We start from the raw sequence: 12,140 nt of genomic DNA on the forward strand, positions 1-12,140 counted from the left end.
TTCACGATGCCCTATATCCCGGGGGCAGCCTGGCTACCCCAGTACTCAGGGGAGTCACATACCCTAAATGACTTCAGAGAAAGGCTGGATGGCCTCTTCCAGGTGTACCCACTCACAGAAGAGCAAAAAGTGAGCATCCTGGTGGCTCAATTAACAGGGGCAGCCCAAAGGGAGGTAAAGTCCTGGCCACTTGGGAGGAGGAGGACTGTCGCAGAGATACTAGCCCGGCTGAAGGACACCTTTGATACCCGTACCTCAGCCGAGATCAAGCTTAGATTCTACGGGTGCAAGCAGCGAGCACATGAGAATATAAGGGACTATGCACTAAACCTACAAGAGGCCCTGAGAGCCATTAAGCAGGCTGACCCTGACGGCGTGGGAAACGAAGACAAGCTGTTGACTGAACAATTTATAGAGGGTCTACATTGCAATGCCCACCGAACCCAGTTGCGGGCAATGGCCTTACAGGACCCTCATCTGGACTTTGCACAGTTCAAGGACAGAGCCATCCGGGTGCTCCGAGAACCGGCACCAGGTGGCGCTGTGACCCACAAACGCCCTGCTACCACTTACCACCAGGAGGCGGCGCCCTTGTCGGCAGGGCCTGTGGGAGCTGATGCGCAGGCTTTAAACAATGACCCGGCTACAGACCTGCACCATCAGGTCCAAGAGCTAACTAAAAGCGTTGCCGCGCTAACCCGAACTGTGCAGTCTTTACAGGTTTCTACTCCAGGGAAGATCCAGCTGGCATCCGGACCGGAGGATATCCCGTGGCGCCGACCAAGGAGAACCCCACCGGCCAGAGGAAGACCCAGCGACCGATACAACGAGGACGGACAACCCATCTGCCGCCGCTGCAATCAACCTGGACATATGGCAAGGTACTGTCCTTTAAAACTGGCACAACCTGGGGTAGAGGGCCAACCCCTAGGAATAAGATCACCAGGCCCATCGAACTGGCGTGACAAATACGTGGGAGGACGTCCAGTCTTGCCTGTAGTACTGGATGGCATTCCTATGAGTGCCCTACTTGACACCGGGTCACAGGTCACCACCATCCCGTACGTGCTCTTCAAGCAGTACTGGAATGACTCGGATATAACCCGCTACCCAGACGACGACTTGAGTATCATCGCCAGCAATGGTCAGCCCGTGCCACAGATCGGATTTAAAGAGATGACCATTAAAATCGGTAAAGTCGAACTGGCAGCACAGGGACTGATCATTGTGGACATTGACAAGCGCGAGAGTCACCCAAAGATAACTCTAGGAACTAATGTGATTGAAAATTGTCTTGCAGAGGTGATTCTCATTTTACAGCAGGTTGCCAAGAACGCCAGCTCCGGCCAGCAGCGAGTGCTCCAAAAAGAGATCCGGGCACTGATGCGACGGCAACAGGTGGAACTCTCCGGTGGTGAGATTGGTAGCGTGAGAATGTGTGACCCTTTCCCTATTGCCATGCCCCCGAAAAGTGAAATGATGATTTGGTGCCGGGCAGCTATTGGTCTGAGAGGTAGAGATTACCAGGCAATGGTAGAACCAGTCTACTCAGATAGTAGGCCCACCATTTTGACGGCACGGGGGGTGGTTGATGTACGCCATGGGAGGGTGCCCATTCGCATAATAAATATCGGGAAGAGGGAAGTGTACCTGCCCCGGTATGCTACGCTAGCCAAATTGTATACCATCAATCAAAATTCTGTACAGTCCGTGGAACCCTTGCCTCCATCTCATCCAGAGGAAGGTAACGGCTCTAAGAAAACAATAGAGGACTGGTGTCAGCAACTACATTTGGGTACTGACTCCACTCCCTCACACCAGAAACAGGGAGTCTATCGGGTGGTTCAAGAGTACGAGAGAGTGTTTAGTAAACACCCGTTAGACTTCGGGCGAGTAAAGGGGGTAGAACACCACATCCCCACGGGAGACCATCCTCCCATAAAGGAGAGATACCGACCCGTACCCCCAGCACACTACCAACACGCCAAGGGGATGCTTAGAGACATGAAGGAGGCTCGAGTAATCAGGGATAGCTGTAGCCCCTGGGCAGCTCCACTAGTCTTGGTTAAAAAGAAGGACAACACCATGAGAATGTGTGTAGATTACCGGAAAATCAACCGTATCACACACAAAGATGCGTACCCCTTACCAAGGATAGAGGAGTCTTTGGCTGCTTTAAAATCTGCTAACTTCTTCTCCACTTTGGATCTCACTAGTGGGTACTGGCAGGTTCCTGTAGCAGAGGCGGACCGGGAGAAGACCGCATTCACCACCCCGATGGGACTTAGCGAGTTTACCTGCATGCCGTTCGGACTCTGCAACGCACCAGGAACCTTCCAACGATTGATGGAATGCTGTCTGGGACACCGAAACTTCGAGACGGTCCTGTTATACCTGGACGATGTCATCGTCTACTCCAAGACCTACGAGGACCACCTGAAACACCTGGCAGAAGTGTTCGAAGCCCTGGCAAACTACGGCCTAAAGGTGAAACCCTCCAAGTGTCACCTCCTGAAACCAAAGGTGCAGTACCTGGGACACGTGGTGAGTGCTGACGGAGTGGCTCCCGACCCTGATAAGATCACCGCAATTAAGAAATGGCCAAGCCCCTCCAGCGTAAAGGAAGTGCGGCAGTTCCTCGGGTTGGTAGGCTACTACCGAAGATTCATTCCCGGTTTCACCAAAAAGGCAGCTCCTATGCAGGACCTCCTGATAGGCCAGACCAGGAAGGCCAAGAACCAGAAGCCACCCTTCAGATGGGAGAAGCTGGAAGAAGAGTCCTTCCGCCAGCTGAAGATGGCCCTCACGGGGGATGAAATCCTGGCGTACCCTGATTACAGCCAGCCCTTTATCCTCTACACCGACGCAAGTAACATCGGGCTAGGAGCCGTACTGTCCCAGATCCAGCAGGGGAAGGAACGGGTAATTGCTTACGCCAGCCGAAAACTGCGACCCACCGAAAGAAACCCTGAGAATTACAGCTCATTCAAGCTAGAGTTCCTGGCAGTGGTGTGGGCAGTCACCGAACGCTTTAGGCACTACCTCGCCTCTTCCCGGTTCACCGTGTACACGGATAACAACCCGTTGACACACCTGGATACGGCAAGACTCGGTGCCCTGGAGCAGAGATGGATGGCCCGCCTGTCCAACTATGAGTTCACGATCAAATACCGGGCAGGACGCTCCAATACCAACGCGGATGCCCTGTCCAGAATGCCAAACCTACCGGACGTAGGGGAGGATCCAGAGGAATTGGAAGAAGTTGAACTCCCCGCGTTCCACCGTCATGGGACTATCCAGTATTCCCACCGTGTAAGGGGTAAGCAATCCGCTACGTTCAACCCCTTACCTCATTACAACTGGGCGGAAACGCAAGACAGTGACCCCGCCGTCCGACTGGTGAAGGAGATGCTGACTCAGCCAGATGCCCGCCTTGACCCAGACGCTCCGGAGGAGGCCAAGCAACTGTGGGTTGAGAAGAGTCGACTGTTCCTTTACAAGGGGAAGTTGTGCCGCAGAATGGTTAACTCCCGGACGCATGAACTGATCTGGCAAGTAGTGGTGCCAAGAAGAGACGCGGCTATGGTACTGGAGGCATACCACAACGGAGCTGGGCACTTCGGATGGAAGAAGCTGGAGTTCCTGCTGCGCGGGCGGTTCCATTGGGTAGGCATGAGAGGAACCATCGAGAGGTGGTGCAGAGACTGTGGCCCATGCAACCTAAGAAGGAAGGACCGTGCCAGCCAGAAGACTCCCCTGCAGTCCATCGTCACCAGGCAGCCGTTGGAACTGGTAGCCTTAGACCATGTAAAACTGACCCCCAGCAGAAGTGGCTACGTCTATGCGTTAACCATCGTGGATCACTACTCCCGGTTCTTGGTTGTAGTCCCTGTCAAGGACTTAACGGCTCAAACAGCAGCTAGAGCCTTCCAGCAGCACTTCTGCCGTCCACACGGATACCCAGAGCAGGTGCTGACGGACCAGGGACCTGCCTTCGAAGCGGAGTTCTTCCAGGAGTTCTGCACTCTGTATGGCTGCCGGAAGATAAGAACAACACCCTATCATCCACAAACCAATGGACTCTGCGAAAAAATGAACCAGGTGGTGATAGATCTTCTGAAAACATTGCCCCTGGAAGAACGCAGTTTGTGGCCTGAGAAACTGCCTGATCTGGTGGACCTATACAACCACATCCCTGTAGGTTCTACCAACTGTACCCCGGCTTACCTAATGAGAGCAAGACCTGGTAAGCTGCCTGTTGATCTGGATATGGGAGTCCTGACACCCGAGGACACTTCACCAGAAGCAGACTGGGACACAGAGAGGCAGCAGCAGTACCCGAAAGTACAGGAGAGCGTTGAGCGAAGTCTCCGTCAAGCAAGAGAAAGACAGGAGAAGACTTACAACCAGTATGCTCCCGCTGTTCCCCTGGTACCTGGAGAGCAGGTCTTGAAGAGGAAAAGACGGCTCCACAAGTTGGACGACCAGTGGGAAAAGGACCCGTACACCGTACTGCCATCAAGCCATGAAAACCCGAAAGTCTGCACAATCAGTAAGGATGGAGGAGAAACCACAGCCATTGTCTCCCGAGATCACCTGAAGAAGTGTCCCGAGCAGCTACGAAACCCTGAAGAAGATCAAGAAAACCCTCGACCCGCAGAGAAAAGGGAAGAGATGGTCAGTACTGTACTCGGAGACTTCCCTCGGTCTTGGACACAAGTAAATGGCGCTGTTGTGGTACCCGTCCTCACCTTCCTCCAGCCAGCATCCCAAGTGCCTACGGAAAAACAGGTAGAGCTGGAAGAGCAGCCGGTCCAGGAGGCAGAAGACCCCACACAAGCAGACCAGGAGAATCGACCCTCTGCTTATAGTGAGCCTGCCGTGCCCCTAGTGAGCCAAAGAGTCCGTAGACAGCTGCCCAGCTTACCTTTGACAGCTCCTACACCCTGTAGCTCAGGACCGGTCAGTAAGCTCCGTAGGTCCACTAGAGCCACTAGAGGCCAGTTGCCTGTACGTTGGAGGATCTAAAGTGTTTAGACTGTTTTATTTGTATTTACCTGTTTACTGTTGCTTGTAAATAATTATGTTTTTTCCAGTTATTTTATAGGTATCTTTTGTGGATTTACTAGAACTCTATTGTATATATGTTTGGAGCGTAACCCAGGAACGGACTAAAGACTGTTAAAGACTCGGGGCAGGACAGACCCCTACCTGGTTACGGCTCCCTGTTCTTTCGTGAAATGGACACCCTTTTGCTTCAAAAATTGCACCCGGTTGCGGACACGCCGTGACCACTTTAACATGTTTTTCCTTATTGTATTGTTCCTGTTTATACTCTGTTATGTTTTCAAAAAAAATATGTTTAGTCCCGGAGTACTAAATTTTACTAGGGGGGAATATGGAACCCCAGGGGTCTGGTTACCACAGTAATAGCAATATTACGTCTGTGAGCAGGTGGGAGGTCTCCTGGTCAGGAATCCTAAGCATGCCACACCTCCTGTCCAGTCCTGGGAGGGGAAGAACTTCCCCTATATAAACTGGGGCTGAGGTGGGGTTAGAATAGAGCACAGACAGAGACAGAGACACAGTCTGGTCTGGTGTGGAGCAGTTGCAGGGAAAGTAACAACAGGAGCTCTGTAGGAGCAGGAGTGAGTGCCAGAGGCTGGAAGCTAGATAGCTCGCCTTGGCTGAAGAGATCTCACCGGACACGGAGTCCGAGGCTGTGGGGACTGTTCCATACCCAGCAGCAGAAACCGACCGGCAGGGGATTTCAGGTCCCCTGGCCAAGAAACCCGAAGGCACGGTCACACGCAAGGGACCAGCACCGCCGTCGTGGAGCGGAGGCTACCAGAAGGCCCCGAGTCACCGGCCATACGGGTGAGCACCACACGGTACACTCAGGGACGTGGGCTACTTTTACCCGCTTCTAGCAAGGTAGCCAAGAAGAGTACAGTTAGTTGAGGAGGCCTACAACTCCGCCTGGCCAGGGGAGATCCTGTCTGCTCACGGACTGACCAGACCCCGACCGCTAGCCAGTACTCCCGGGAGGGTCTATCTTTGTCACCAGTAAAGACCCTGAACTACACCGCACCGTCTCTGAGTGGTTCCTGGTGCCTGCGTGCAATTCTACCATCCCCATCATCCACGTCTGCTGCCCTGAGGCCATACCCCTCCCGTTGGGGGTTATACTACCCACGCTGCACAACTGTACTACCGGCCTCAGCGGTCTGCCCTGCAGCGGCGGTTTCATAACCGCATTCAACGGGTGGCGTAGTCGAACACTAAAACATCATATACTAATTCTGCCACTTAGTTTGACACCCTGGGCACGGACCGGGTCACCGCCACGAGGACTACTACCCCCAACAGATCCGGCTCCGGGTACTCCCTAAACATGGCCCAGGGGGCGTGTCAAATGCAAGGGCTGCCAAAAATTGGGAGGCACTCCAATGCCCCTTGGAAGAGACATGGAGGAGGGCCTCATAAAAAAAATGTTCCCATTAGAAAGGAGTGGGTCTCCTATACTTGTAATGCCCATGCACGAAGTGTATGGGCTGACAAACATTTACCCCTGGGCGGTATACATGAACATACTGTATAAAAAATTTTTTTTTACGGGCATCATAAACAACCTTTAAAAAAATTATGTGGGTGTTGCATCACGGACCACGGTCACCCTGGTGATATTGTGGTGGAGGATGAGGAGGAGGACAAGAGCAAATAGCCAAAATTAGGAAGCGTATACCCATGTGTGGGTGTGAAAAGGTGCATGGGAATACACCTCCAAATAAAAGACATTGGATTTGAGTTTGTTACGCTGCTATCATTCGGTGGTGTTGAGAAGTCTGGCCCAATCCAGCCCTTGTTCATTTTTAGAAGAGTCAGCCTGTCAGCGTTTTCAGTTGACAGGGAAATGCGCTTATCAGTTATAATTCCACCAGCAGCATTAAAAACCCGCTCTGATAAAACGCTAGTGGCAGGGCAGGCCAGGACCACCAAGGCGTAGAGAGCCAGTTCATTCCACGTGTCCAGCTTGGATACCGAATAATTATACGGCACAGAGGAATCACGGAGGACGTTGGTACGGTCGGCAAGGTACTCCCTCAACATCTTCCCAAACTTGGCACTCCTTGTGAGAGTACCCCGCGCCTCAGGGCCTGTGCGATGGGAGGGTCTGAGAAAACTCTCCCAGAACTTTGACAGTGTTCCCCTGCCTCTGCTGGATTGAAGTTGTGTCTCTCTCGCCTGTAATCCTTGGTTATCCAACATACTGTGACCTCTGCCGCCAGCATTTTCAGATGGGAATTTTTTTAATAGTTCCACAACAAGGGCCTTCTGGTACTGCCCCATTTTTGTAGACCTGTCCGCCTAAGGAATAAGAGATATAAAGTTCTCCTTGTATTATGGGTCTAGAAGTGTCACCAACCAGTAATGACTGACTGTCACCCAAAATTTTGAGAACGCGAGGGTCACGGGAAAGGCAGCGTAACAAACTCAGCCATGCGTACCAGACTGCAAACAGGCAAGACTTCTGTGTCCTTACTCCTTACCAAGAGGACGACTGACCATGCTCTCCTCTTCCTCCTCTCTGTCCTCAGGCCATCCACGCTGAACAGACGGTATGACAGTTGTGCAGGTAGTACCGTTTATAGCACATGAAACTAGCTCCTGTTCTTCCACCTCCTCCTTTTCCTCATTATCACCCAATCCACGTTGGGATGAGATGAGGCTAGGCTGTGTGTAATCACCCTGTATGGTTTCTTGCTCCATCTCATCATGCTCCGCTTGCAATGCATCTTCTTTGATTGTGAGCAGAGAGCATTTCAGAAGACAGAAGCAGGATGGTGATGGTAATTATGGCATCATCGCCGCTCACCATCTTGGTGGAGTCCTCAAAGTTTTGGAGGATGGTACAGATGTCTGACATCCATGTCCACTCCTGAGGTCTTATGTGTGGAGTCTGAACTGAATGCAAACAGCCTTGTTGATGCTGGTAGTCAACAACTGCCCTCTTCTGCTCATAAATCCTTCCCAACATCTGCAGTGTAGAGTTCCAACACGTGGGGACATCACACACCAGTCTGTGAGCCGGAAGCTGCAAACGCTGCTGAAACACGGCAAGGGCGGCGGAAGCTGTAGGTGACTTTCTAAAATTGGCACACAGGCGGTGTACTTTGACAAGCAGATCCGGCAGCTCTGGGTAGGATTTGAGAAACCGCTGAACCACGAGGTTAAGCACATGGGCCAGGCATGGTACGTGTGTGAGCTCGCCGCGCCTCAGAGCTGCCACCAGGTTCCGGCCATTGTCACACACGACCATACCTGGCTGTAGGTCTGCCTACTCTTTCAAAGCTGTCCACAACTCTTCAGCATTGTGCGGTTTGTCATCTAAGCATATTAGCTTCAGCACAGCCTGTTGCCACTTGGCTGAGGCAGTGCTGCAGTGCTTCCAGCTTGTGACTGTTGTGGTCATTTTGGAGCAGAGGCTGAAGAGGCTGAGGAGGATGAGGTGCAGGAGTTGTAGACTGTGGGGCAACCCTGATTGACCTAGGGCCCTCAATCCATGGCGTCGGGAGGACGTGTTCCGTCCCAAAGTCCGACTGGGTCCCGGCTTCCACTATGTTAACCCAGTGTGCTATCAGCGAAATGTACCGTCCCTACCCACAAGCACTTGTCCACGTGTCCGTGGTTGGGTGGACTTTTCCGGTAACTGTGTTGTTGAGGGCACGGCTAATGTTTTGGGACACTTGCTTGTGTAATGCGGGGACGGCACACCAGGAGAAATAGTGGCGGCTGGGAACCGAGTACCGAGGGATGGCCGCCGCCATCAGGTTGCGGAATACTTCCGTCTCCACGAGCCTAAAAGGCAACATTTCGAGCGCAAGCAGTTGCGAAATGTGGGAATTTAGTAGTGTGGCCTGTGGGGCGTTGGCTGCATATTTGCATTCCAAGGACTGGGGTATGGACAACTGAACGCTGCGCTGGGACAAGGACGTGGACATGCTTCCTGATGCTGCCACTTGAGAGTGTGCAACGACAGGTGCAGGGCAGGAGGCATCTTCGCATGCACCTTGGACAGGGGATTGGCTTGCATACACAACAGCGGAAGAAGCAGTGATGCCACTCGCAGACACTGTTCCTGGATCCAGGGGTTCGGCCCACAAAGTCGGGTGCTCTGCTGCCATGTGCCTGATCATGCTGGTGGTGGTCAGGCTGGTAGTTTTGCTACCGCTGCTGATGCTGGCATGGCAAATGGCCTTTTTGGGGTTATCGGCAGAGTCTTTAAAAACAACCAGACTCGAGAAGAGCTAACAGTTGTACTGGCAACTTCCTTCGTGTTGGTGTTACGAAGAATGGTTGCCTGTCTGCTGCCACCACACTGCTTCTTCCTGCCTGTTGGGGTGCTCTGCCTCCCTACCTCTGTGTGCTGCTGTGCTCGCTCTGCATGTCCTCCTGCCAGGTTGGGTCAGTTACTATATCATCCACCACCTCGTCTACCACTTCCTCACTCTGGTCCTCCTCCTGACTTTCTGGCAATTGTGTCTCATCATTGTCCACCTCTTGTGACACTTTCTTACCATCGCCTTCGTGTGACTTTGGCTGCTCAAATATTTAGGCTTCGCTACATGCAATCTCCTCTTGCCCCGCATCAAGTGGACCAGGCGAGAGGCCCGAATCTATAAATGGAAAAGTGAACAGCTCTTCGGAGTGTCCAAGTGTGGGATCAGCTGTCTCCGGGCACTTGGCATGGTGGGAGGAAGGCGGATCAGGGTGAGGAATATGCAGTCAAGACTCACGGCTACTGAGACTTGACCGTGTGGAAGACAGGGTGATGGTGGTGGTGGCAAAGTGACTGGAAGCATTATCCGCTATCCAACCAACAACCTTTTGACACTGCTATGGGTTCAATAGTGGTGTGCTGCGGTCCCCTAGGAATTGGGACAGGAAGGTCGGGTGAGAAGATGTGGGTGTTTGTTGTGGCACAATTTCAGCTTGCCCACGGCCTCTGCATGCACCATCACGTCCAGTTCCCTGTCCCTTGCCTCGTGCCTTGCCCATTTTAAATGGAGGACAATATCTTCCACACTCACTACAAATGGCTGAATTTGAAGCGAAGTTATATGTGATCCGTGTGACAGACAAACCACAGTTTTAAATACCTGGCCTGTAGGTAACTATTTTTAACAGCGCCGACCTCGTGTCAATCAGTTCACGGACACACTGCAACAAAATTTCAATGGAGGCCATAAATAGCAATATTTTCAGCGCAATTATATGTGATATGTGTGACAGACAAACCACAGTTTTAAATAGCTGGATTTTTAGTGCTGTAATATGGAAAGGACATGGCTGTATTCTGCAGTGCCAACAAGCAAATGGCGCAGTGTTCTCTGGATTGCTTTTTAAGCAAATAATGAGGATTAGGATCCAAAAAAAATTATTCCTGGCCCCTGTGACCTGGGCCTATGTCTAGAAATGTCTAGCAGCAGCAACAGCAGACAGAACTGGAATGGAGCCTCTTGTGCTATATGCACTGCAGTCTGCTATATGCACTGCCAGTCTGCTATATGCACTGCCAGTCTGCCTATATACACTGCCTGCCTGATATCTCTGCAGATGGATTAGTCCTCAGAAGGACTGTTTGTTGAGATGGATATGTGTAATATACTTCTGTTCTACCTACATCTAATAAACAAGCAAATCTCTCCCTACCTCAGCAGCACCTCTCCCTACACTGTCTGAATGCGGAGTAGACTGACGAGCACAGCAGCACCAGGTCTGATATAGACCTGATGAAGCTGTGCGGCCAGCCAATCACTGTAATGCCACAACCAACATGGCTACGGCATTACAGTGAGTGGCAGGCAATCCCTGCATGTTTATTCGCTCTGTAAAGAGCCCCAAACATGCAGGGAGGGGGCCCGAGCATCAGCCGGGGGATTATCAGGCTCTCCTCGAATCAATCCTGCTGGAAGGACAACCATTAGTGAAAGCTGCTTGCAGCATTGTAACTGTCTCCAATGGAAGAGTGCCAGTTCGACGGATTAGCTTAAGTGACGCACCTGTTAATCTTCACAAATTTCATCCAGTGGCGCAGTTGTGTCAACTCTCACCAGAAGACATCATTTCAAGTGAAGTAACAGCCAATCAACATATCAACATTCTACCCAAGCTGTCCAAGACAGTAGGAAGGTTACTTCAGACCCCTGGTGGACTGAGCTGAATGTGGGAGATGCCACTACTCCAGTAAAGAGAATCAATGGAGTTCTGAACATTGCCAAACGTTATCACCAAGCATTCAGTAAGCACCCATTGGATTTGGGCAAGACTACTCTGATTCAGCATCGAATCCTCACAGGTGATCATCCTCCCATCAAGGAGCGACATCATCCCATACCACCTGCGAAGTACCAGCCTGTCAAGACACACACACAATGCTAACATATATATATATAAAAGCTACACACACGCACTGCCAATATATACCGTATTTTTCGGACTATAAGAAGCACTTTTTTCCTCCAAAATTTTGGAGGAAAATGGGGACATACATACATACCAAAAAAATAAAGGGAACACTCAAATAACACATCTTAGATCTGAATGAATGTGTAGCATCGGCGTCTCTGCTTCCTGCCAGGCAGAGACGCCGTTCCCCTCACCGCCGCGGTCCAGGTCCGGTGTCTTCCGGCTCCCGCCCTGCTGATACTGTGACGCGCAGCTTCCCAGGCACTTTGCTTAGGGCATGCACGCGCTCCCTCCCTCTTAAAGGGGCCGCGCACGCCGTCCTAAAAAGTCCCCGGCCAATGGAGACGATGTGATTAAGTAGAGGGCGTGCAATGGTTAAACTAGGTTCTTGTTCACACATACTCATTAACCACTATGGGAGAATGTTTGACGTGCTGTAATTGAATTTGTAATATAATACATGTTGGGGACATAACGATAAGATTGTCATATGTGACAGCAGCAGCAAGGTTCTGATATAAAAGGCCTGTTCATGTTATAGCAATAAAAGTAGAAGGAAAGGGGAAAGAAAAAAGCAGCAAGGAACAGCACATTATATATATTATTGTATAGTGTATATAGTAGATATTTAGTACATATATATATAGTATATAATATACATACCAGGATGA

General features: G+C 51.3%; 1 protein-coding gene across 2 annotated transcripts in view; it reads right to left on the minus strand.

Annotated features, from left to right (window-relative positions):
• The window catches only part of LOC141264151 (tyrosinase-like), a 187,140-nt gene that overhangs the window by 24,753 nt on the left and 150,247 nt on the right, over positions 1 to 12,140 (minus strand). The window contains exon 1 of one of the 2 annotated variants that reach the window (XR_012319808.1): positions 11,561 to 11,712. The exons of the other annotated variant lie outside the window; for it this stretch is intronic. The gene's annotated coding sequence lies outside the window, so the exon portion shown is untranslated. Of the gene's footprint in view, positions 1 to 11,560; positions 11,713 to 12,140 lie in introns of those variants that run through there. 2 annotated transcript variants of the gene reach the window in all.

The sequence above is a fragment of the Phyllobates terribilis genome, unplaced genomic scaffold (assembly GCF_046119375.1).
Source record: "Phyllobates terribilis strain yellow unplaced genomic scaffold, ASM4611937v1 Scaffold_4__5_contigs__length_816908805, whole genome shotgun sequence".
Taxonomy (NCBI): domain Eukaryota; kingdom Metazoa; phylum Chordata; class Amphibia; order Anura; family Dendrobatidae; genus Phyllobates; species Phyllobates terribilis.